Consider the following 27,637-nt stretch of genomic DNA (forward strand, 5'->3'; position numbering starts at 1 on the left):
AGATATTTGAGCATGAGGTGGTATGCTATGACAAAGTATTACGCCCCGTCTGTATGTATACTGTGTGCAACAGAAATACTGTTGTGAAGGCAGATGCAGTTTGTGTTCAAAGTAAAAAAAAAGACAGTGCAATTTGGTATGCTGCAAATGATCATGATCACCAGATTAGTTTAACTTGTTAACATTTGCTAATCAGCAGAAAACACAAAATGCATTCAAGTCTGATGGGAATTTAAAATGTAAATATGGTTTATCCTGAATCCATTGTTTGTTCAGCTGTTCCAACCTGAATCTAAAAGCCTAACAGGGACGATGGCTGCCCTTTATACATCTGTTACACTGCTCATCCTCTTACAAAGTAATCTGGTCCAGGTTAAATAACCTTAAAAAGAAAATAAATTGTAAGAGTTACATTTTCAACTTGATTATGATGCTATGTAGGAAGAGAAGGGAAGACATTACAGTCCATCCCAAGGGGGCAAGTCCGAAGAAAACGTCATAAGCTATCTTATAGTAAACTAAACTGTATCGTAACATTGTTTGGCCTAAAATAAAATCTTTTTTTAAATCAATTAAAACAAAATATGACTGGAACATGTCATGTGTTTTCTCTGACACTGTTGACTAAGACATAATTGTAGAAAACTACAGATTGTGTGGTATCACTTTATTTAATTAAATGAAAAACAAAAACTATATTTGTAGCTTAGCTTTATACACTGCATTGCAGGAAATATACATGATTTTCTCGAATTAAACCACACAAGCACACAAAAACTCAAATTGATTTAACCTGTTAAGCCCTGAGCCTGTTTTTCAGGTCTCAGGCTCGAAAATGACATTCCCAGAACAAATGACCATATCCTCCCTTCTAAAAGGGTTAAATTAATAATCTTTTTTCTCAAAGTAATGATAAACCTGTGAGTTGGATGTAGAAAAGTCAGAATCAATATAGATGTTTTTTATTTTAAAGAAAATTCAGATTTTACATAGTAAAAAACTGTAAATTATAGTGTCCGTCCAAAAATTCTTTTTTACTTATAGTGAAAACTACCCTTGGATGATGGTAAGGTAGACTAAAAGCTTTAGGAATCCAAAGTACAACATATAATAAGTACCCTGTATCAATATTGATGCAAAACAAGTGACATTTGACCTTTTTAGAGAGATTTAGCAAAAAGAAACCACTTCTGGGGTCATTTGGGTAGATTTTCCATATCTCTGGCTTCCCTTGCTCGATTTTGATGGTTGATACCTCTTTCTGACCGTTAGAGCCAATAGAATCGAAGGGGGAGTCCCCCACACACACTCATTGTGAAGAGAAGAGGTGGGGGCTTCGCGCATGCAGTTTTGCATCAGAGTGAACCTATCTCTAGCTTTGACATCTGGAAACGTAAAAGCAGTTTTATTGCTTATGGATTATCAGAAATCATTTCAAAGGGACACAGACACATTAGATTAACCTATGGATTAACTTCTGCAGCGTTTTTCTCGTTTTAATGCCATTGAAGACCACTTTGGTTAGACTACAGAGCCAAGGTAAAAATGTTAGCATTTTTAGCTACCTAGCGTCACCTGTTTTGATGTCTGTTTTTGTTTATAACGTCGTAAATTCGTATAATTCAGTGATAATGAGGGTACCCTTCGATTCTGTGTCACCTCACGATGTGAATCGATGTGTTGGATGTGGTGGGAAAAGATAAATAATAAGGTTTTGTGAGTGATTTTCGGTGCAGTAAGGTGTTAGCATTTTTTCGCTCGTTGCTAATTCAGAGGCTCAGTGTTAGCATTGTGGGTTCTCTTTTAAAAAAAAAAAAAAATGATCAGTTAGATGAGTTTCTTTCCCGTTACATGGATATAAAACATTCATAGTTTATTAAATGAACATGCCCTCAGACACTGTTTCCTGCAAGATGTTGCGGCAGTGCCCCGGTACCGGGGTCTCTCGGGCTTAACAGGTTAAATAAAAAAACTCAAGAGTTCTCTCAGGGAAAGTGTTAGTTGATCCCTCAGCCTCAGACGGTCTTCAGCCTCTTGGTCTCCACGCTGCGCGGCGCTGCCTCCTCCTGGTCTCTTTTGGCACCTCGGCCCTCGTCGGCCATCTTCTGCTCACCGGACGCCTCGGAGCTGCTTCCTCTCGGGTTTCTCAGCTCCCTCCTCTCTCTCCTCTCCTCCATCTCACCGATGTCCTCGGCGAAGAGGGTTTTCAGAGCTGGGATGAGCCTGGGAAGGATTTAAAGTCCTCAAAGCACATCTTCAGCATGATGAACTCAGCGTTCATCCTCATGCCGATGCCGATGGCCTGGGAGGTGGTGCTGTCAGAGAACATGGAGCAGAGAGTCAGAGATGTACTGCCTCCTCACTGAAGCTGGAACTCAAGAGCTGCAGGGGGAAACTGACCATGGGAACATTGCTTTTCTATCGGACATAAAGACATTTTTGTGAAGACAGACTCTCACTCTGGCACTAAAACCGGTGCAAAAATCAATGTCAATTTCTGTGGAAAGTGGAGAAGTTTGACATTGCACTCAAAACTGAGTCAACTAGGTGCTTTTATTATGTTGCCTGACTAACTGCCTTTTTATTCATTTATAAAAACACCATTAAAGCCCTGCAGAGGCAGTTTGTGACACTTTATTTCTCTCACCTATGTTTTTTATCCACGGCCTCCTCCTCCATCCCGTCTTCCAGCATGGCCTCGTGGATCAGCAAGGTTGCATCCTTTCCTGCAAAATCAAAACAAACCAATCAGAGTGCCTGCATCACAGAGAAGAACTTCCTGTCCCGCAGGAAATCAATCAGGTACTCGGGCGTAATCAAGACATGGGTGTGCCCTGTTTGCCGAGCCGTCTGTAATGAACAGGCGTGGGACGTATCGGAGGCTTTGCTTGGACGGAATCCAGTCAAGCAATTTAAGAAGAGTCAATGAAGAAGGATCCCGCGGGAGCCATTAGGGAGGCTGCCAGCTGCGAGAGTGATCGAAAGCATTAAGAAATATCTGATAAATTATTCAGACCCAACCCGTGTAGTCAAGCTTCAGCTAGATAACCTTATATCTCTGGGATATTGAAAGCATACGCTCAATTTGCTCTTACATACCGTAGGTCGCTGTGGATGCACCTGAGTGAAACTTTAATATCATACATCATTATAGCTGTAGGACATATGGCCATGTTATGTGGTCGTGCCCTCACATTTTTGGGCTGTAAGTTCAAAACTTAGGAAATGTTGGGTTTGGACTCTTGTCGCCTTATGTTGCGGTCTCTAACTTTTTTGTGTGCTCGTTCTGGTTTTGTGATTTTTTTTTATTATTTTGCACTTTCTTTAATTAGTTTAAAGAAAGGAGTTTTTTAACAAGCAATTTGTTGTATAAGGACATTATAGTAAAAGTAGCAGATCCAAGGACACTTTAAAGTGGTCCTATTACCCTCATTTTCAGGTTCATATCTGTATTTATTATTCTACTCTGACATGTCTCCATGCTTTAATGTTCAAAAAGGTCTTTCTTTTTCTCATACTGCCTGTGCTGCATCACCTCTTTTCACCCTCTGTCTGAAACCAGAGCCCAGTCTGCTCTGATTGGTTAGCTGGCCGGCTCTAATGTGATTGGTCAGCCGTTTAGAGATGTCCCGCCCCTTAGCCTACCATGTACAATGTGTTGAGAGCTAGCCAATAGAAGCGCGAGTGTTATGTAGTGATGTCACTATGTTATGGAAGTAAACCAAGGAGTCCAATGGAGGCGTTTCAGGCAGGGGGGGGGAGTGGGGCGGTTGAAGTGTGTGGGAGAGAAACTCCCTCTGGAGGGAACACAGAGATAGGACACACTACAGGAAAGGGGGAACCCCAAAGAGCATAATAAGGCCCCTTTGATTTATGTCTATTTATCCAACAATTTTACAACATTATGGCATATTTCCCCCCTCGTGCAGTCGTTTCTCTGAGTGTCACTGACCGGTCTGCACGAAGGCGTTGCAGGGCCATGGTGTCGCCAGAGAAGGCCAGCTTCCAGCCTGACGTGTGTGTGAAGCTGCAGGCGAAGAAGTTCTTACAGTGGATTGCACTGTGCACGTCTGGAACTGAGAAACACAAAAACACAAAATATGAGTATATTTCAAATAAACTGGGCAGCTTTTATATTGGAAAATGCAGCGGTAACACACCTTATCCAGATCGTTCTTCCTCAGCAGCGCTTGGATGAACGACTTTACCCTCTGCTTGGGAATCTCAGCACCGGCACAGAGATATGTGTTCGGGATGAGGCTGAAACAAGAAACAGAGGGGTTGTAGTGATTCATTTCATATACGTGTTTCTACTTAAAACATAGGGGAACCATAGAAACAGGAACATGCATTAGTAAATGGTTTTCGCAGAACATAAATAAACTTGAATTATTTCTTTAAATTCCTTTCTTTATATCTATATAAACTCAAGATACTTACCCAGGGCATCAATATTGAGTGAACATCATATCATATTACAAAGGAAAGCAGCCGTGATGATTTGAATCCAGAAATTATCTTATTCTACCCCATAAACGTATCTTCCCTATCAATACATGACAGGGAGAAGGCAGCTCCTTCCATGCTTATAAGGTTCCAAAAGTCTTTCAGAGATTTATTTTAGTTGAATCAGTTAGCCTTTCTAACTATTCAGTTCATGAGAATAAAAACAAAACACCAACCTAAAGCCATGCTGGCAGTGCGGCTGTAATACTCACATGTGTACTGTTCATAATAAAACATATATATTTCACAACCTTCCATTGAGAAACTGTAGATAAAATAACTAGTCAGTCCTTAGATAATCCAGCAAATAAACAGTTTTTAAATATCCAATATCGCCATGTAACTGGATATAACTTTTTCACACGTCATATAATAATAATAATAATAATAATTAATATAATAATAATTAATAATAATAATAATAATAATAATAATAATAATAATAACTATTATCAGAATTATCTTAATTATCATAGTTTATATAAAAATAGGATGAGAAAGGAAATTACTGATTTATCTTTTTTTCTTTATCCTGCAACTGGATGACTAACGGGAGGGCTACCTCTGTATAAGCTATGCTTTCTGCCCTCCCACTTCTACTAATTTTGTTTTTTTTGTCGGATGTAATAATTGTCTAATTATTGAAATAGGGGGGTGAACGGCCTTCCCCAGTGCTGTCTGAAGCACACACTACATCGTTTTCAAGTTATTCTAAAACATTAAATGACCAAAGTAAACCATGTTTAGGACTCATTGCGTTTTTTTCCTCTTACATAACCAGTGCTCTTTCCCTCTGATACAGCAACATTAGCAGCCCCTAAGAGGATAGAGATGATTGACTGATTTATTCATGGAAATAAAATCCAAGGGATAAGATGTAGAAGTGCGAACACAGATTTCCAACTTGGTCCCTGAGGTTATAAAAGAACGGGACAGGACCATCACATAAAACAAGAACAAGTCAAGAGTCTGGAACGGGTCTGCTTTCTGAGTCAAAACTAAACATGCAGCGTTCAGTTTTTATTCTCCATGTGGGAATCTCCTAGGGAGGTGTGTGGCGCTGGCGCAGTGGATAGAGCCTTGGAATGGGGATCAGATGGTCACAGGTTCAAACCCCACTGCAGTCAGCATGTCGCTGTGTCCCTGGGCAAGACACTTCACCCCAAATTGCTGGATAAAAGCATCTAACAAGTAACATGTAATGTATTCTCCATGTACCTGTAAATGACAACAGGCCCAGGATCTGCCTGAACCTCTTGTCATTTTGACGCGGCTCAGTTTAAGATGATCCGTCCTGACATGTATTAACACGCAGCTGCTTACCGTGTGGTGGTCGGCGTGCAGGTGTGAGATGAAGACGGTGGAGATCTTGGACAGAGCTTGGTCTCCGTAGTGTCTGCAGAGCTGCCCGAAGGTCCCCTCCCCACAGTGCAGCATCAGGGGACTGACTCGGGCTACACAGAGAGAGGACATGAGAGCGTTTGTTTTTGCTGCATTGTGGCAGTTACTCAAGCAACGGAAATTGTATCATCTTTTTCTTCAAAGTCGACCAAAATTCATCACATTGTGTCGCCTCTAAGGCCTTATCCCTACCTACAGCACTATTTCTGTAAGCATAGCTTTTCGATCTGCTTTGGCCTCTTTTATGTCTCAGAAAATGGAGTGAGTGGAATAGTGTTTCCATGTGGACAGGGGAAACTAACCTTTTAGGTGTGTACAGTCAAAGTGTACGCCTTTCCTTTGTGAAAAGGCCACTTTTTTACATGTTTGAAAAATCCACATATGCAGAACCATTATAATGAAAAACAGAAGCGACACAAAGCACTACTGAGTTTTGACTGCTGCTACATTATAAGACTGAGGACTGAGACTCAGGCTGATAGGTGTGTGTTTGTGAGAAAGAGAGAAGGGAGGTTGTGAAAATAAAGTGATATGGTTTATTTTAAAACTTTGTTTTGGTCTTTTGTTTTGATAACTATATTGAATGTTGATTTTTTTTTCATGGTCTCGTCTTAGTCGTGGAAAGAAAGGTTGTTGAAGGACATTTTTTGTCATGTTCTCGTTGAGGAAATGTTCACACCAAGGGAAGGAAATAATAAATTGTGCACATAAGCTAAAATGACAATCATTTTTATGCAATTTCTCTGAAATAATCATATGAAGCGTGTTATAGCTTAGTCAGGGCCAAGTGGATGTTTGTGTGCCGGATGAAAGGTTGGACATAATGGGATGATTTGCAGGTGCAATCCAAGTTCAAATATTAAAAGTACATTATTTTATAACCTGTGATCAATACCTGATATTCACTAAAGTGCCACTGACGTTTCTGATCTTCATCGGAAGAGCGGATCCTGTTCCCAAGAAAACCACCTCGAAGGATTTCTCTCTTTGCCCTGCAGATAGAAAAAGATACGCGATTAAACTCTTTTTTTCCGCCAAGACCATCCACTTAAAAAGTAGGAAACAGTTTTGTCAGGCTTTGAAGTAAGAAAACATCCCTTCTGGGCTTTTAGAGAGGAGAACTCACCAGAACGCTGAGCAGCGGCAGTGGAGCAAATCTCCCTGCACTTGTCCACTTCCTCCAGAAAGTTGGGACCTCCGACGCCTCTTTCACAAACTCCTCCGTGTTGCACGAGGGGATGGCGTCTCTAACAAATGAGAAACAGAGTGAGGAGGAGGAGGAAGACACACACCACTGCCTGCAACAACACTGGCAGGGGATTCTTCCTGACCTTGATGCGCCTCTACAGAACTTGACAGAAACAGCGAGGAGAAAACACTGACACTTGGAAGACGAGGTGAAGAAGAAAGAAGAAGAGAGCGGCCGAGTGCAATGGTCCATTCCAGATTGTTTTCTGTGACAAGGCAGCAGAGTAATGTCGGCTAAATTGGGGGAATTGAAGGACAGACTGACCTTTGCCACTCCATTACGGGTCTGAGCTGGAACTTGAGCAGACACTGGGCTCTGACGCTGGAGACGTGCAGCGCTGCCTCGGCCTCCTGGGGATGAGACCAAAGCTTTTCATGTTTTCTTATAAACTACTTTTTATGGACCATACTTGAGTTATCCCTTTGTGAAGGCTGCTTTCAAAGCCATAGGGAATATAGTTATAGAAAGCCACTGCAGTAAATTATGTGGTGAAACTTTCATTGAGCCAACACCAGGGAAGGACAATACATAACACTGTTTATTTTATTGATGCTAGTCCACATAATTGTCCTGTCTCTCAGATACAAGGAGACACTGATAAATGCTGTTGCTAAAAGCACTTAAAATATTCAGTTAGCATAAATAACTTTTTAATTGTTTACAATTTTTTGATGTGCAGAAAATTATTCTTATACATTTGTTTAAACCAAATAAATAAATACATTAATGCAAATTAAGTGCAGAGCTATTGAAGCAGCCGAGACGTAACCTATTATGAATGTTCATTTAACTGCAGCAACTTTGTGACATTTAGTATTATTAATAATATGAGCAAAAAAAATAACACTCCACTCTCAGAATATTGCCATCAGCCATTGAAAAACCCATTTCCATAACTTAACTTTAAATGGACTATTTACAATGATAAACTCCAAACCAAAAATATTATAGTATTTTTTGCCAAATGACAGCAGATTTTGCTGAAGTAAAAATCATAATTTTGTGATAATTTTATATAAATCATTTTCACTCCCTTTTACCAAAATGACAAATAAAGCATTTTTTCAGAGCGTAAAAACTCATACGTAGACACAGCTACATCTAGTGGACTTATTTCAAATAACATACCTAAATCGAGGGGGAGAGATGGCTCCATCAGGTTAGGTTCAGTTCAACACGTTTTAAATCAAATTCAGCTCCTCAAATTGTGCTTTACGGAACAGTTCTGCAGAACATTAAAAGGGATAAATCTTACTATACTAATTATTTTTCCAATCAATGTCATCAAAAAATGTCAATAATTGTTTTATTCTTTATATTTGTATATCATTTTTTACCAAAACCCAAAGATATTTAGTTCATTAAAAGGTGTAAAACACAGAAAAGCAGTTATTCCAAATACTAGAGAACCTTGAAACAGGGCATCTTGATAAATGCCCACTAATTTCTGCGTGATAAAACGATGCGTATTGTTTTGTGTTACCTTTGTTTTGAAAGTCTTGAGGAAAGATCTCCAGGTGGATCAGGTTCAGCTGGGCTTGGATTTTGTGACTTCTAACGTTGTGGACCGTGAAATTGTGTTCATTAAGGATCAGATGTTCAGTGGTGGAGGGGAATCTGCAGAAACACAGGAAACTGTTAGGGGGGGGGGCCTTCAGGTGAATGGGGTATAGCCTTTTAACTATAGATATCTCCATGAACTTCCCTTTTCTTGAATACTTACATTCAGACATTTCTTTTCGTACTCGCTTTGGATAAAAGTAACATGTAATGTAATGTAATGTAATGTAATGTAATGTATTATACAAATGTCTAAATGTTATTTGAAATACATACTTTATCTTACTATTTCCAGAACAGATATGTGAACATTGGATAAAGTCAACATTCTAGTTTAAATTTGCTTCAAATATACGTTTCGTCAGATTGCTACATTTTGCAAGACACAACAGGTAAATAGAGAATTTATGGAGTTCATAACCTGCAATACAAAAAAATTACTGTTTTAATATAAGTTTATTTATAATTATTTATGCAGTACTATTTTTATTATATTTAGTTTTAGTCTTCTTTCTGTGTCTTTGTATGCACCACATATACAAAAGCAAATTCCTTGTTTGTGTAATCCTAGGATTCTGATTATGATTATGCAAACGTTTGATGAATTTTATTTAAATCTACAGACACAAAAAAAAAGCACAACAGCTTTTGAGGAATGAATTATAGTGAGACATCACAAACCTCTCCATCCACTTCCTGTATTGATCTGTTTTCAAAACACATTCTGGAGTCATGTGGACGACCATCACTGCAGAGTCCTCTGTCCCTCCTGTCTGGTATCTAGAGACAACTTTTAAATACTTTTATTTCACATAAAGAAACGAGCATTACTGAGTTTTCAAAATCAATTTGACTGATTATAACCTTCTCAGCTGAGATTGGAGCAAACCGCCTCGATGAAGTCCTCAGACGGACACTCGACGATAATAAAGGTCGGTCCCGGGTCAGCAGGAGTGCAGACCTGCTCCGGCCGGATCTAAAGACAACAGAGAGGAATAAGTGACCCGAAATAGTTTATAGATACAGGATAAAACATTGTATTTCATATCAGACAGAGCATCTGTATACAGCACCTCTTTGCCTTCGTACATGACGCTTTTCCCGCACTTCAAAGACGCTATGAGAGGACCAATCACTGATGTGCCACTGTGGGGAAAAAAGGTTTCATAATAGTTATTTAAGTCATTTAAAGTTTAAAGAAACTTTGTGAAATACAGAATTATTGTTCAGGATTTTAAATGATACAACTTGTTTCTGTTTTAAAAGATCAGAAATTAAATATTTGAGGGTTTTGAATAGGTAACTGGACAATTTCTGACATTTCATGCATCAAACAGTTAATTGATTAATGTAAAAAGAGCCGGCAGATGAATACAACATTTATAATTTGTAGTCACATGAATGGATGATTAAACAAATGTGGCTATAAAGTGCTATGGTAAATAATAACAATATTCAGTATTGTTCAGTTTGACAAAACCATAAAATCAGGGAGAAAAGTGCGTCGTGATTAACTTCTATACAGCTGTTAACAAATGTGTTGTTGTTATTATTATTAATATTAGTGTTTAAGAAGTAAGATCGGATCGCTATCCACTGAGTTCAAGCTTTTTGTATTTATAGCTTTTGTTAATATTGAAATAAATCAAATCTGTGAAAATGCACCCATATGTCTGCATAGTACCCTTATTAACAGATCAATCATCTGTTCTGTTGACTTTGTATTTTTTTTAAAGTCCACTCACAGAGGCAAACCCAGCTCCCTGGCTTGAGCGACTAAGAAGTTTCCTTTCGTTGGGTGAAGCTGTGGATGGAAAGGAGAAAGTCAGATACAACTTTCCCTGCTGTGAACTTCACACATAATTTCTGAAGTTTCCTACCTTGCAGACGTAGGAAACAACCAAAGACGTGTCTCTCGTGGCTTTTCGTCTTTCACCTACAAGACATTAGAAGAAACAAAAGTCACACATCACTGATATCACTGAAATATCAGTTAATTCCAGCTGAATTCAGCTTATTTATTCCCACCCTGCATTGCATTGTGGGACAACAGCGTCCATCAACACCCAATTAATGATTTGAGACTTCCTATTATACTAGGGCTGCAACATCAACTCATCGATTATCAAAGATGTTGGCAATGAGTTTTCGTTATTACATTACATTACATTGCATTTAGCTGACGCTTTTATCCAAAGCGACTTACAATAAGTGCATTCGACCAACAAGATACAAACTTGAAAAAAACAGAATCATATAAGTACATCAGGTTTCATATAGCTAAAACATTTCAAGTGCTACTCAACTGGCTTTAGATAAGCCAGTCCTTTATTAGTATATAAGTGCTTTGTTAGCAATTCTTTGCTAGTAATTCTATCGCTCGAAGTGGAGTCGAAAGAGATGAGTTTTCAGTCTGCGCCGGAAGATGTGCAAGCTACAGATGGAGCATCTTATTTCAGACTCCAGCTTACTGCTTCCTGCCTACTACCTGCAGTTACCTGCCTAAGACCTGCCAAAGACCAGTATCTGAGAATGTTAAGCCCTCCCACTATTTTCCAAGAGGGCGTTGCCAGATTTTCAATTTCAGGATTTAACCAGGAGATGGCGCTTCCTTCACAGAAACAGGACGACAGCTTTTCATGGACTTTCAGTTTTGTTTAGAAGAGCATTTGAACACATCAATATTTTAGAACAAATAAAGTATATATAATCTTGTAATTCAATAATATATAGTCTTTATATATTAAATAACTTTACACTTGGTAAAAAAATCCTGAGTGAGGCTTTCATAAATTGCATTTAGCTGACGCTTTTATCCAAAGCGACTTACTATTTAATAAATGATATATACTGATATAGGGCTAAGTAAGCAATCAATCCTGCAAATTAACCCTTAGTTGTTCAATATATTTATTCAGACAATGTGAGTAGAAATACAGAAATTCTGCTCCCACCTAAGGCCAACGTTGCAATATTACAACATTTCCCTAAAAACTTACCAAAACGTAATTTTTTTTAAAACTCTTTCATTTCTGCTCCAGAGGCCAGGGGTTAGAGAGAGAGTTAGACGCTCGTGAATTGTCAACGGGGGGGAAGGAACACACGTTCACTAAGCCGAAAAAACTATATCCGGTCACAGTGATCTGCTATTTTAAAGTAAATTCAACACATATCGACCCTAAATATAGCATATATTAAGAACGAGAAAGTGTTAACATCGTTTTTTGTAAACATATGACAAATGTACGAGGGTGATGACATCAGAGCATCATCCTATGGGCTTAGCCCCGGACAGGTACAACAGGTATTCACTCAGAGGGGGGTAGGTACTAAATGCCACCCATTTACATGTAGGCAAACAGTCAAAAATCAACATACAGTAGGGGGGTGGGGGATGGTGAATGGTATGTGGGTATGTGGGACACTGAAAAGTCTATGTTAAAAAGCCTCAGTCACCTTAATTCATGTAATAAAAACATCTCAGGTCAGTAACACTGAAAGCTAAATGTGCAATACCATGTTCAGCTATGTTACTATTTATAATGTTATTGTTGTTACAACAGAAGATGTTTTTCTTTATATTGAAGTTAAATGCATCAATCTGGTGCACTTTGAGGTCAAAATTAAGAGATTTATGGATACCGCTGGAAAAAGCTGCATATGCCGAGCCTGTACGTAGCGCTGTAACTTCCTCCACAAAAGCAGCCTTCTGTTTATTCAACGTGGTGCGGGCCGAGGGAACCGGGCAGAGTTTTTCGCCGGTCAACGTGTGTGAAAGTTTAAATCTTCCTTATTGAGCTTTAAAACAAATGAATAACGACTATATATAATAATAAAATAAACACCGGCTGTTGTTATGGCTGCTGTAACGTTAAATTACTCCGTTCTCCGCTTAAGTAATTATGCCGTTACAAGCTTCATAGTTGAATTTATCATCTAAATTTGCCGAAACAAGTTTAATATTCTGAAAGCCAAGACTTTGTTTATTTGAAATCAGATGAAAACAAACTGTAACGGACCCTGCCGTGTTATCTATGATTACTATGCCTTACTGTACATTCATAATTTCAGCCGGAGGGAGGGGGGCGGCGCTGCGGAGGAGCAGATTGCGAGTGAGAGGTGCCTGTCATCTTCCCTTTACAAGCTTCACAAATGTATTTATCGTGTGATTTTGGAAATAAAAGTTTCATATTCTGAAAGCCAAGACTTTGTTTATATATTATACGTGGGTAGCTATGACGTCAGAAGGAGTTACCGTAAATGAGAGCTGCCGTAAAAGTGTTTCTAGGATTTCTAAACGAACTATTACAGCTGTTATAAAGCATTAAATAAAAAGTCATGAAAGAGATAAGGAGGAGAAAAGGTTTAAGGAAGTAAGCAAGGAATACAGAATGTCAAAATCCTCTGTTTCACGCGATGTCGAACATTGAAGACAGAGGACGGCGGTCCCCCAATCTACACAGCGGGAGAAAGAATATCATAAAGCAGATCGGAGGAGACATCACGATCTTCCCACATTAGTGCAATTCACCTATACTTAACCCCAAATAAAAGAACCCAATAAAAACAGTTGTTAAATAATAGTGAAGTCACGTTGTAATAATAACTCATCTCTCGGTTTGAGTGTTCTTTTTCTGCTTTGCCTAAAGCCACTGTGTCAAGTGTCTAGTGACTATTTCTCTTAGCGGATGCATGTCAATTTAAATCAATACATACAACTATTTTTTAAATCAATAAAAACATTTTCTAAATCCATAAAAGCATTTCAATTAAGATAGGGAGTCATGTCGTTACTTTGTTGAGAATGTGGCCATGTAATAAACGGGATAATTTGCAGCGACTTGGTCATTGTGGGGAAAAATAACACCCATCCTGATCGTTTCAATGAAGTTGAATACAGAATATTCATATTTGTCAGTGATTTCATGTCAATTCGGCGAACATAAACATAAATGATCGTGGTGAAGATGATGATTAAATTAGGATTAAAAATCGGGAGAGCCGGCTGCATTTCCTCTCGTTCGTTTTTTTCAACTAAACAACATTATTTTGTTAAATAACAACATGGTGATGTTTTGTAAATGATTACATGTCTTATTTAGCACAGACTATGATCCTATCCGTGACATATGGATCTTAACAAAGATCCGCTATACATTAGTACCAGACATACTGTACATCCAGCTTACTGTATCGAAGTTGATTTCACATGAGCTCCAGTGTGGAACCCCACTGCACCCCCTGGTGGATCAATGATCCATTGCAGCTGGCTTCACAATAATTAAATGTATTTATCACGGGGGCGGTATCAAGTCAGACTGGGGGCCGGCTCTTCATCACGAACCGATCACAGGCCGATCACGGACCAATCACGGACCAATCACGACCCTCGCGTTTCAAACTGTCTGAAATAAGATGCTCCATCTGTATGTGCTGTCCTGATTTCAATGGGGAGCTCATTCCACCATTTTGGAGCCAGGATAGCAAACCGACGTGTTTTTGCTGATGGGAACTTGGGTCCCCTTCGCAGTGCTGGTGCAGCGAGCCGTTTGGCCGATGCAGAGCGGAGTGCACGTGCTGGGGTGTACAGTTTAACCATGTCCTGGATGTAGGAAGGGCCAGATCCTTTCGCAGCATGGTACGCAAGTACCATTGTCTTGAAGTGGATTCTAGAAATAACTGGAAGCCAGTGAAGTGAGCGGAGGAGCGGCATGGTGTGGGAACATTTTGGAAGGTTGAAGACCAGACGAGCCGCTGCATTCTGGATGAGCTGCAGAGGTCGGATGGCACACGCAGGTAGACCAGCCAGGAGGGAGTTGCAGTAGTCTATGCGTGAGATGACGAGAGCCTGGGCCAGAATCTGCGTCGCTTTCTGGGTCAGGTGGGGACGTATCCTCCTGATATTATAAAGCGTGTATCTGCAGCAGCGGGTTGTAGCAGCGATGTTTGCAGTGAAGGACAGTTTGTTATCTAGGGTCACACCCAGATTCCTTGCAGTCTGAGTCGGGGAAACAATAGAGGTGCCGATGTTGATTGTTAGGTCAAGAGTGGGACAATCTTTTCCCGGAAGGAAAAGCAGTTCAGTCTTGCCAAGGTTGAGCTTGAGGTGGTGAGCAGACATCCACTGAGAGATGTCCGCTAGACAAGCAGAGATGCGTGCGACGACCTGGTTCTCTGAGCGGGGAAAGGACAGAATGAATTGGGTGTCGTCAGCGTAGCAGTGGTATGAAAAACCATGCGGGCTTATGACAGATCCGAGCGAGTTTGTGTACAAGGAGAAGAGGAGGGGACCAAGTACAGAGCCCTGAGGGACCCCTGTAGTTAATTGACAAGGGTCGGACTCGGACCCTCTCCAAGTTACCCTGTAGGTGGTCTTTGAGGTATGAGGTGAGGAGGGAAAGTGCAGAGCCTGAAACTCCAAGTTCTTGGAGAGTGCGAAGGAGGATCTGATCGTTCACCGTGTCGAATGCAGCAGACAGGTCGAAAAGGATGATGACAGAGGAGAGGGAGGCTGCTTTAGCAGTGTGCAGTTCCTCAGAGACAGCAAGGAGGGCAGTTTCTGTGGAGTGACCTGCCTTGAAACCAGACTGGTGCAGATCCAGAAGGTTGTTCTGATGGAGATAACAGGAGAGTTGTTTGTTTGTTCAAGTGTTTTAGACAGGAACGGGAGGATAGAGACAGGCCTGTAGTTTATAACATCAGACGGGTTGAGAGTGGGTTTCTTTAGGAGAGGGTTTACTCTTGCCTCCTTGAGACTGTTTGGAAAGTGACCAGAAGTTAGATTAGTGTTGATGAAATGGGTGAGAAACGGTAGAATATCAGATGCGATAGTCTGAAGGAGGTTTGAGGGGATAGGGTCCAGAGGACAAGTGGTTGGACGGGCATTCTAATGAGGGGAAGAACCTCACTTGGAGAGAGAGGGGAAAAAGAGGTTAGTGTGTGGGTGAAGGGAGGGTCTGGTGACCCAGCGGTGAGTAAAGGTGAGTCAGAAAAAGAAGAGCGAATATCATCAACCTTTTTTAGTAGTTAACAAAGTCGCTTGGCAGAAGGGAAGAGGGGGAAGGGGCTTTGGGGGGTTCTAAGAGGGTGGAAAAGATGGAAAATAGTTTTTTGGGATTGGAATAGGAAGATTGGATCTTATCTTGAAAGAAAGTGCTTTTTGCCTGAGAGATCGAAGCAGAGAAAGAGGAGAGGAGAGCCTGATAGGTTATCCATTGGTGGGCTTTATGTTATGACTCATGTCTTCTATGATAGGACCTTGTATAGCTCACATCATGAATTACAGGAAATGACGATGCCTCTTTTCCAGCATTTGAAACATTGATTAACAAAACAACAAAGCAAAGTGCAGAGGCTAACGTTTATTTTAAATGTCAAGTTGTTTAGAAGTAGTACAATAAGACAATAATGTAATAGTTGTTGGTTGCAGCCCTTTACTAGCCTGATATCAGACCAAATAAAATCGTAAACGCGAAAAAGTGGGCATATTTAGAGTCTGCCGTTAGACTTTTCAAGCCATGCTAGCAGCCAGAAAATGTGAAACTCACGTCAACGCTGGTCATCATCTGACTCTGGTAAAATGCTGTCCAGTACATCAATTTAAGAACCAAAACCTTCTTAGGTATCAGCCTCAGCTGTATTTGTGTTCACTGCTAATAGGCTAACGTAAACGTTAAACAATATACCTGCAAAACATCCATACTTTAGCATGCTAATGTTAGCGTTTTAGTCTCCTGGCCTCACCTGGACTGTCTCCACGGCTGTTGCTGTAGGAGTCGTCTCTCCTGGGGGAGGGAGGGCTGCGGGACGGGCTGCTCCTCCCTGATTTGGGGGAGATCGATCTGTCGTCAGCCTTCAACTGTGCTGCAGAGTGAAGACAGTAAAGAGTTAGCTCAGCTGCAAACCCAAAAGCACTTAAAGGTCTCCTATCATGCAAAATCAACTTTTTAATGTCCTTTATACATAAATATGTGTCCCCTGGCCCTGACACACCGTCAGGGATCTCACAAATTGTCAGAAAACAAAACCCCTCTCACTTTTCCTCCGTACCCAAATCTCTAAAAACAGAGCTGATCCAGATTTGCGTCAGATATGACGTCATATCTGAAATGTGGGCTGGCTTTACGCCCACGGCACTATCAGAAACTTTGCTATCAGAAACAATGTGTGACATGTTTTGGACATATTATGGTCTTTGTTTACATTAGCAAGCATCGCTAACACTCAGAGCTAACCTGTACTGGAGAGAGTATGTGTACAAAATCAGGAAATAAAAAAAAGAACTCACCTTGTGGAAAACCCGCAAGAGAAAAAGCATTTGAGCTCCATACTGTTTCAGAAATAATCTATATGGCATTTAATCACGGCAGCATTTAGCTGTATCTCGTAGAATTCTGAGCAGGCACAAGCTAAGCTAAGGACCCATAATCAGTCATTCTCTAATAGGGCTGAAATAAAGGGATATGAGGGATGTCTAAAATGCATGATCCGTTTGGTATTTTGAGCAAAACACATCATAGACATGTTTTTTATATATTGTTATATATCTGAGACCCATAATATATGCCTAAAATAGCATGATAGGAGATCTTTAAGGAGAAGTGTAAGTGAACATCAAAAGGATGGGGAAGGACTCACCGAATATTGGCACTTGATAAACTGTCATTGTTTCATCCGTGTACATCTCTTCGGTGTACGGTCGCACAGCTAGGAGTGTATGATACCGTTAACATCAAACAGGACTCACATTATAATAAAGAATGCTAACAAATTTGAAAATGTAACATACACAGCTTGATGTCCTCCAGTGGTCCAGAAAACGACTTGAAGGCTTTTCATTTCATTTCATTTCAAACCTTTATTTAAAGTGGACCTATCATGCTATATTTGAATAATATAGTGTAGAACCATACCTATATAAGGCATATTTATACTTTTTTTTTTTTCAAAATACCAAACAGATCATGCATTTTAGCCATGCCTCATTTTGCTCAATTTGACATTTTTTTGCTTTAGGCAGATTCAGTGAGAACAGCACCATCTACAGGCCTGGCATATGTACTACAGCGTCTCCAGCGCTTTCGAACGGCAATGGCCGTGGCTGTCTCCTCCTGATTGGTGGAGTTGGCCCAATAGCCGTAGCGCCACTGTCCTGACGTCAGGACAGTGTTCAAATCTGGATCAATTTTTATCAGATTCGTTGCAGCCCCTTTTTTAGAGATTTGGGTATGGAGGAAAATAGAGAGGGTTGTGTTTTCTGACACTTGGTGAGTTCCCTGGAACACCGGGGACACATATTCATGTATAAAAGACGTACAAAAGTGCATTTTGCATGATAGGTCCCCTTTAAACAGATTGGTCCCTTGAGATCATAGATCTCTTTTTCAAGGGAGACCTGCAGCAAATAGGTTCCACATGAAACATAAAACAAACATAAAACAATAAAGGACATCATACATTATATTTACAGGCTACATTTACAGTTATCGACATTTACAAGTACCCATAGTTTCAATGAGCATTTCACTTCAAGGTTCAAGGTTCAAGGTTCTTTATTGTCAAACTGACATAGCTACAGAGTAATTATGTTGTTGAAAATCTTATGTCACAGGCTTCTCCAACAATGCAACATAATAACAATACAGATAGCAAGAGCAATACAAAAAGAAAAATAGTTATAAAATAAAGTGAGCATGTGGAATAGTGCAGTACGAGTCTATATACAAGTTATTGGAATGATATATATTAGATATTAGATACATATTACTGAGTAGCAGATGAATGTTTTGAAGTTGTTTCAGCAGTTCAATTGTTTAACAGTCTCACTGCCCGCGGGAAGCAACTGTCTCTGAATCTTCTTGTCTTTGCCAGGATGCTGCGGTAACGTCTGCCAGACGGCAACAGAAAGAACAGTTTGTGGCTGGGGTGATGGGGGTCTTTGATAATCTGCAGTGATTTCTTCCTGAGCCGCTGGGAGTAAAGGTCCTCCATGGATGGCAGCTCCGTCCTGGTGATATGCTGTGCAGTTTTCACCACCCTCTGTAAAGCCTTACGATTGAGGTCGGTGCAGCTGCCGTACCAGGCTGTGATGCTGCCAGTCAGGATACTCTCTATCGTGCACCTGTAGAAGTTGCAGAGTATCCTGGAATCCATTGTGAACCTCCTCAGCCTGCGGAGGAAGAAGAGCCGCTGTCGAGCTTTCTTGGTGATGGTTGTGGTGTGAAGAGTCCATGTCAGGTCCTCAGTGATGTGGACCCCAAGGAACCTGAAGCTGCTGACTCTCTCCACCGTAGTCCCATTGATGGCGATGGGGGCGTGTCCCTCTCCTTGCTGCTTCCTGTAATCCACAATCAGCTCCTTTGTTTTGCTGATGTTGAGATGGAGGTTGTTATCCTGGCACCAAGATGTCAGGTTTTCGACCTCCTCTCTGTACGCCGTCTCATCATCGTCTGTGATCTGGCCGATGACGGTCGTGTCATCAGCAAACTTCACGATGGTGTTGGAGCTGTGTGTGGCCACACAGTCGTGAGTGAACAGGGAGTAGAGGAGAGGGCTGAGCACGCAGCCTTGAGGGGCACCGGTATTGAGAATCAGGGTGGAGGATGTGATGTTTCCCACCCGCACTGCCTGGGGTCTGCCCGTCAAGAAGTTCAGGATCCAGTCACAGAGGGCGCTGTTGAGCCTGAGGTCTCTGAGCTTGATGGCCAGCTTGGAGGGCACAATGGTATTGAAGGCTGAACTGTAGTCAATGAACAGCATTCTCACATATGTGTTCCTGTTCTTCGGGTCCAGGTGTGAGAGGGCAGTGTGGAGGGTGAGGGCTATGGCGTCGTCTGTGGACCTGTTTGCTCTGTAGGCAAACTGCAGGTGGTCCAGAGAGTCAGGGAGGGAGGAGGTGATGAATGATTTGACTAACCGCTCAAAGCACTTCATTATGATGGAAGTGAGTGCTACTGGGCGGTAGTCGTTGGGGCAGGTGATTATTGTCTTTTTCGGGACAGGAACGATAGTGGAGTGTTTGAAGCATGTGGGGACTACAGACTGCAACAGGGACCTGTTGAAGATGTCTGTGAACACCTCTGCCAGCTGAACTGCACACACCCTGAGAACACGGCCAGGGATGCCATCAGGTGCAGGAGCCTTGTGTGGGTTAACCCTTTTAAAGGATTTACACACATCTGCCCTGTTTAAAACAAAAGGGCAGGGTAGCTCCTGGTCGCTCTGTACCTCCACAGCCTGGCTGCTCTCAAAGCGTGCAAAAAAACTGTTCAGCTCATCTGGGAGAGATGCGCACGCACCCCCCGCTGCTCCTTTGTAGTCTGTCATTGTTCTTAGTCCCGCCCACATATTCCTGGTGTTACAGCCTTTGAAGTCAGATTCCACCTTCTCTTTGTACTGTCTCTTTGCATTGTTAATTGCTCTCCGGAGATCGTACCTAGATTTCCTGTACTCCTCCAAATCTCCAGCTCTGTGCGCGATAGTGCGCGCTTTCAGCTTGCCGCGCACCTCGCAGTTTATCCAGGGCTATTGATTTGGGAATGTTCGTACACAAACCTTCGGTACCACGTCATCGATGCATTTCCCAATGTAGCAGATGACAGTGTCCGTGTGTGTGTTGATGTTATTGTCCTCAAACACACTCCAATCCGTAGATGCAAAGCAATCCTACAGTGCTGCATCTGACTCCTCGCACCATCGCTGTACTGTCCTTGTTACCGGTCTGTCCCTTTTAAGTTTCTGCTTGTAAGCAGACAGCAGCAGCAGTGAGATGTGGTCTGATTTGCCGAAGGGAGGGCGAGGGAGAGCCTTATATCCATTTCGAAAAGGGGAATAAACATGGTCCAGTATGTTTCCCCCGCGCGTCGGGCAGCTGATGTGTTGGTAATATTTTGGCAAGACCTTCTTCATGTTGGCGGTGTTGAAATCTCCGGCCACAACGAACGCCGCATCTGGCCGTGAAGTCTCGGTTTTATCAATAATCCCAAACAGCTGATCGAGTGCCGTGTTGTTGTCGGCGAGCGACTGCGGCGGGATATACACTGCTGTTATCACAACAGATGTGAATTCCCTCGGCATGTGATCATGAGGTGCTCTAGATGAGCGGAACAGTCCGAAGAAATAATCTTCACATCTGTGCACCAGTTGTTTACACACACACCGCCTCCCTTACTTTTCCCCGAGTTAGCAGTCCAGTCCTGACGAAAAATAGAGAATCCGTCAGGAACAATGGCGGAGTCCGGGATAGCGGGGTTGAGCCAAGTCTCAGTGAGAATTAACACGTTACAGTTCTTAATGTCCCGTTGAAAAGCAATGCGGCTTCTGAGTTCATCTAGCTTATTTTCAATGGATTGAACATTAGCCAGAAGAATACTCGGAAGAGGGGGTCGATTCTCTCGTTTCCTCAGTCTGACCAGCAGCCCGGCCCGGCACCCTCGCTTTGTCTTCTTCTTGCGTCTCTCAGGTAGAACAGCAACAGGTAGCCATGGCGAATCTCCATTGTCTGTCGGAGGGTTATTATTGTCCACGAAGTTTCGCAATTGAAGAAGTTCCTCTCTGCTATATTGTATGGCAGAGTAGGTGCGGTCGGCTTGCATGTTGCGAACCATGTTAAAAGTAAAACGGCAAAAGTAAAATAAATATGTACAAAATACGAAAAGGGGCAAAGTTGGAGAGGAGCACAAAGACGATGCGGCCATCTTCACCGGCGCATCAAGTAGATGCCTAGCTTTAAAAACATGCAGAGGAATGAAATTGCTCAGTTTCAATTCTTGCTGAAGATTGTTCCAAGCAAGTGGAGCTGTGCACAGAAAAGCTGTCTTACCTAAGACAGTCCTTGCTCGTGGCACATGTAACAACACTACATCATGCGATCTCAGACAATAGCTGCTTGCAACTCTCTGTGTTATCAGAGAGCAGATATAATACGGGAGTTTACCCAACATGGCTTTATAAATAAACGTGTACCAATGACTGAGCCTCCGTACAGTAAGTGATGGCAAACCTGCCTTGGTATACAGTGTACAGTGATGTGTAAGTGCTTTACAATTTGTGACAAATCTCAGTGCGCTGTGATAGGCGGCATCTAACTTGTTCAGGCAATGGGCAGGTGCATTCATACAAAGCAGATCACCATAGTCCAGCACAGGTAAAAAGGTCACAGTGACTTGCCTTTTCCTGGCTTCAAGTGAGAAACAGGACTTGTTTCTGAAAAAGAAACCTAGCCTAACCCTCAGCTTTTTAAGCAGGTTATTGACCTGAAGTTTAAAAGTGAGACAATCATCAAGCCAGATACCTAGGTATTTGTAACAGGCAACCACACTGTAAAAAAAAAACTCGTAAAAAAACGGTCAAAGTACTGGCAGCAGCGGCTGCCAAACAAAAACCCTTAAATTAAAGTAAAATACTTTAACTGAAATAAAGTGAATAAGCCATTAATTTACGGGAATTGCCCTTAAAGATTTTACAGGAAAACACTGTAATTTTACAGATTTATCCTCTCTTTTTACAGTCAATAACCTTTAATAAAAGTACATTACTAATACTTTAACGTACAAATACTCTAATTTTACAGATTTATCCTCTCTTTTTACAGTCAATAACCTTTAATAAAAGTACATTACTAATACTTTAACGTGCAAATACTCTAATTTTACAGATTTATCCTCTCTTTTTACAGTCAATAACCTTTAATAAAAGTACATTACTAATACTTTAACGTACAAATACTCTAATTTTACAGATTTATCCTCTCTTTTTACAGTCAATAACCTTTAATAAAAGTACATTACTAATACTTTAACGTACAAATACTCTAATTTTACAGATTTATCCTCTCTTTTTACAGTCAATAACCTTTAATAAAAGTACATTACTAATACTTTAACGTACAAATACTCTAATTTTACAGATTTATCCTCTCTTTTTACAGTCAATAACCTTTAATAAAAGTACATTACTAATACTTTAACGTGCAAAAAACCTGTAAAAAAACGGTCAAAGTACTGGCAGCAGCGGCTGCCAAACAAAAACCATAAAATTAAAGTAAAAATACTCAAATAAAGTGCAAAAGCAATTAATATACAGAAATTGTCCTTAACGATTTTACAGGAAACTTTCCTCTCTTTTCAAAATCCATTGTCTTAAAATGTTACATTCAAATACCTTAAATAAAGTTCGGATGAGAAAAACTGTTTTTTACTTTTTTTTTTATTAGATTTGTATGATCAAACACTAAAATAAATACAGAACCTAAAGTTCTACAGGTAGAATACTGTTATTTTACAGCTTTTTTCTAACATTTTCCAATCAAAGACATTCAATGAAAAGACATCACAAAATGTTCTGTCGGAAACAATTACTCTGAAAACTTAAAATATGAAAACTAATGAATACAGCATTTCATATTTAAACATCATACTTATAAACAGTAGAAACAAAAAGTAAGTTGAATTTTTTAAGAGTACTTTGAAACATTCTCAACTGAAAATAACAGAAATTACAAAATGGCGACATATGTTCACATTGTCAATTTGAAGGAGCAGTGTGCAGGATTTAGTACGTCTAACAATGGGGATGTAGGTTCCAACCAATGGATAACTTGTTCACTCACCCTCCTATCCCAAGTTTGTAGAATGTATATTGGCTGCAAAAAACTTGAGGCCCAATCATGTTTCCTCTGTCCATTCTGCGCTACTGTAGACGTGGCAGTGCAACCTAGAGGACAAAAAGATCAGAATCAGAAACAGGTTTTTCACACGTATGAGGAATTTGACTAGGTGTCGTACATACACATATAAATTAAAAAAATTAAATAAAAAAAAGTACACAGATAGCGAACTATATTAAGAACACTGTAATAAAAATATAGTAAGATAGCAATAAAATAAAGCAGTAATATACATCGAAATAGAATGCAATAAATTATAGAATATAAAATATGTGCAGTAAGCAATATTTAAACATTGCATTATTTACCATCCTGTGATCTCCATTATGTAATGCATAGAGTCTGCGTTGTGGATGAGGTAAAGTGTCAGTGGGGGGGCCTTGTTGAGGTGGCGAGAGGTTTTGGTCCTCATGGAGAGGTTCTGGTCCTGATGGAGAGAGGTTTTGGTCCTGATGGAGAGAGGTTCTGGTCCTGATGGAGAGAGGTTCTGGTCCTGATGGAGAGAGGTTCTGGTCCTGATGGAGAGAGGTTCTGGTCCTGATGGAGAGAGGTTTTGTTTCTGATGGAGAGAGGTTCTGGTCCTGATGGAGAGAGGTTCTGGTCCTGATGGAGAGAGGTTTTGGTCCTGATGGAGAGGGGTTTTGTTCCTGATGGAGAGGTTTTGGTCCTGATGGAGAGAGGTATTGGTCCTGATGGAGCGCAGCCTCCTGCCAGAGGGGAGGGGGGTGAACAGTTTGTGTCCAGGGTGGGAGGGGTCGGCCACTATCTTCCCTGCCCGCCTCAGGGTCCTGGAGGCATGCAGGTCGTGGAGGGATGGCAGATTGCAGCCGATCACCTTCTCTGCAGAGCGGATGACACGCTGCAGCCTGCCCTTATCCTTGGCTGTGGCTGCAGCGTACCAGATGGTGATGGAGGAGGTGAGGATGGACTCCATGATGGAGGTGTAGAAGTTCACCATCATCGTCTTTGGCAGGTTGAATTTCTTCAGCTGCCTCAGGAAGAACATCCTCTGCTGGGCTTTTTTGATGAGGGAGCTGCTGTTCTGCTCCCATTTGAGGTCCTGGGCGATGATGGTGCCCAGGAAGCGGAAAGACTCCACAGCAGTGACTGGGGAGTCACACAGAGTGATGGTGAGCCACACAGAGTGATGGGGGCGGGCGGGGCTGCGTTCTTCCTAAAGTCCACAACCATCTCCACTGTCTTGAGAGCGTTGAGCTCCAGGTGGTTTTCCCCACACCAGGTCACCAGATGGTCCATCTCCCACCTGTAGGCAGACTCGTCCCCACCAGAGATGGGTCCGATGAGCGTGGTGTCGTCTGAACTTCAGGAGCTTGACAGACTGGTGACTGGAGGTGCAGCTGTTGGTGTACAGGGAGAAGAGCAGAGGGGAAAGAACGCAGCCTTGAGGGGAACCGGTGCTGATGGTCAGAGACGTGTTTCCCCAGCCTCACAGGAAGTCTGTGATCCACCTGCAGCTGGGAGAGCTTGTCCTGCAGCAGAGCTGGGATGATGGTGTTGAAGGCAGAGCTGAAGTCCACAAACAGGATCCTGGCGTAGGTTCCTGCTGTGTCCAGGTGCTGGAGGAGGAAGTGAAGTGATAACTATTAGTAAACCATAATGATGGATGTTATTATCAGCAGCTGCCAATAGATCCCCTAAATCTCACACACACACACACACACACACACACACACACACACACACACACACACACACACACACACACACACACACACACACACACACACACACACACACACACACACACACACACACACACACACACACACACACACACACACACACACACACACACACACACACACACACACACACACACACACACACACACACACACACACACACACACACACACACACACACACACACACACCACACACACACACACACACACACACACACACACACACACACACACACACACACACACACACACACACACACACACACACACACACACACACACACACACACACACACACACACACACACACACACACACACACACACACACACACACACGAGAGCATCCCAAGGGCATTGATTATTTCATAAGTTTAGAAGGGGGGAACATATGCCGCGTTTCCACTACACAGCCTCGCTCGGCCCCGCTCGGCCTCCTTTGGCCGCGCCCGGCCTCGTTAGGACCAGCTCACTTTGTGGCGCGTTTCCATTACAGTTTAGGAACCGGGTCAGTATCTATAGTAACAGTGTAGGCGGAGCGACGCTGCTTAAAACTGCCGTGACGTCATCTTCAATGCGACACAACAATGGAGATGTGAAAGCGATCGTTTGCTTGTTTTTTGCTGTGTGGTTTATTATCACAAGAAATAGACAAGAGTTGTTTCGAAAGAGGCGACGTATAGCAAGACGAGGTATAGAAGAAGCTGACGCGAGAGTTCGGGCAGTCCTCCTACGCCGCAGAGACTACAGGACGACTCGAATCACTACTAACTACAATGCTACTTGGTAAGCTAACGTTCGCTAACTAGCAATGTGTTTAGGCTCACTCTCCCTATACGACCAAAGTATTTCAAGTATTTAATTAATTGTAGCTACCACTTTTACGTATTAAAATATGTATGCTTTTGTTTGTGTATTTCAGAAGTTACCGACCGAGCTACCGAGTGGTGGAATGTGATTGTTCCATCTTTCACACACTCAGTGGGTGGAGAACTTCAGGATGCCTGAGGAAAACCTACGTGTAATACCTAAATATTCATTGTATTGAACATAAATACATCTTTTCTTTTTCACATACATGTGTTTGTCAAATTATTTAAACCAAAAAAATGTTATCAGAATTGACTATTTAGTAAATATTTGAATTTCAAGCACCAGTACTGCCCCCATAATAATAATCTAATAAATTAAGCAAATATCAAAGCAAACTATAAACATAAATACAAAAGTGTAAAACACAACAGAACTATATTCATAAATGCAAGTGTAAAAAATTGTTAACATGGATGGAGGCTAAAGTATCCACAGCATAAAATAATATGATTATGATGGTTTGTCTGAAAGACACAGCCTCAAGGTTCAAGGTTTTTTATTTTGTCATACGAACATAGCTAGTGTAGTTATGACAATGAACATCTTAGGTCACAGGCTCCTCCAACAGTGCAACACAATAACCCAGATCAACAGAAATATAGTGCAAGTAAATATTAAGCGCTGTGCACCGCTCTCTTTGTATAGGTGTTTTCTTTTGTTCTCTTCTCTTTGAAATATATAAGGAATGTGTTTGAGTCTAGCACAACGAGGGTATTACAATTGAGTAATTTTTCTACATGTATTTATCATGTATTCTTAATACCATTATGTAATGTTATGTTTTAGAGGAGGACCTCAAGCTAGCAAACTCAATTTCAAACAGTATGCAGAGTTGTCCTGCTAAAGAGTTAAAATGTATTATTTAACCAAGTATTTATTCTCTTATTTGCTTTAATTGCAACAGATGATAAAGGTTTCACTGTGATAAGTATTCTCTTAAATCCATAAACCCCTGTACAGTGCTTTGTGGACGATGGTGTTTATGATATTTCTGACTGCAGAGGGACGCCTAGATGATGCCATCTTTCTGTGCGATCGCTGGTGGGTGCAATTATTTATCAACAAGCAATAAGATAAGACATGGCATTGATTCTGCTGGGCCAGTTGCCGTTCCTGCAGGGCCAGATCGTCTCCTCCTCGGTTTGTGCTGTTGATGCAGAGGACGTTGTTCGGAACTGTTCCTCCTCGCTAGTCCCAATGTAATCATCTAGAACAGAAACATGACTTGTAAATTCCACAAACTACTGCAGCACAATACTATAAATAGCAACAACAACTATAGAAAAGACAAACTGAACGTAAACAATGGCACATATGGTGTTAGCAAACAATAGCTCTCGCTAATGCTATCTGCCTAGCTAGCCTTCGGGGCTCCATCGGGGTTGTCGAACATAAATGTAAGGATAAAATAGACTTATTTGTTAGAAGTGAGCTTTAAAACAGATAGGGACACAAAGCAGGGACACAAAGCAGGGACACAAAGCTTTCAAGCAAATAACACAGCGTTAGCAAAAACGTACCATGCAGACTCCAGTAACGCCGTTGGAGAGTCCAGTGTCTGTGTAGAGACCTCCTGAAAGACTTTGATATTGCGAGTTGTCCCGTCGAGCACCCGCTGGACCTTATCATCTGCAATATAATGGACGTCGTCACTTCCTCGACCGACCATGGTGTGCTTT

General features: G+C 41.4%; 1 pseudogene; it reads right to left on the reverse strand.

Annotated features, from left to right (window-relative positions):
* Positions 1 to 1,965: 1,965 nt before the first annotated feature.
* The window catches only part of LOC117493128, a 35,603-nt pseudogene continuing 9,931 nt past the window's right edge, over positions 1,966 to 27,637 (reverse strand).

This window comes from Trematomus bernacchii, unplaced genomic scaffold (assembly GCF_902827165.1).
Source record: "Trematomus bernacchii unplaced genomic scaffold, fTreBer1.1, whole genome shotgun sequence".
Lineage (NCBI taxonomy): Eukaryota > Metazoa > Chordata > Actinopteri > Perciformes > Nototheniidae > Trematomus > Trematomus bernacchii.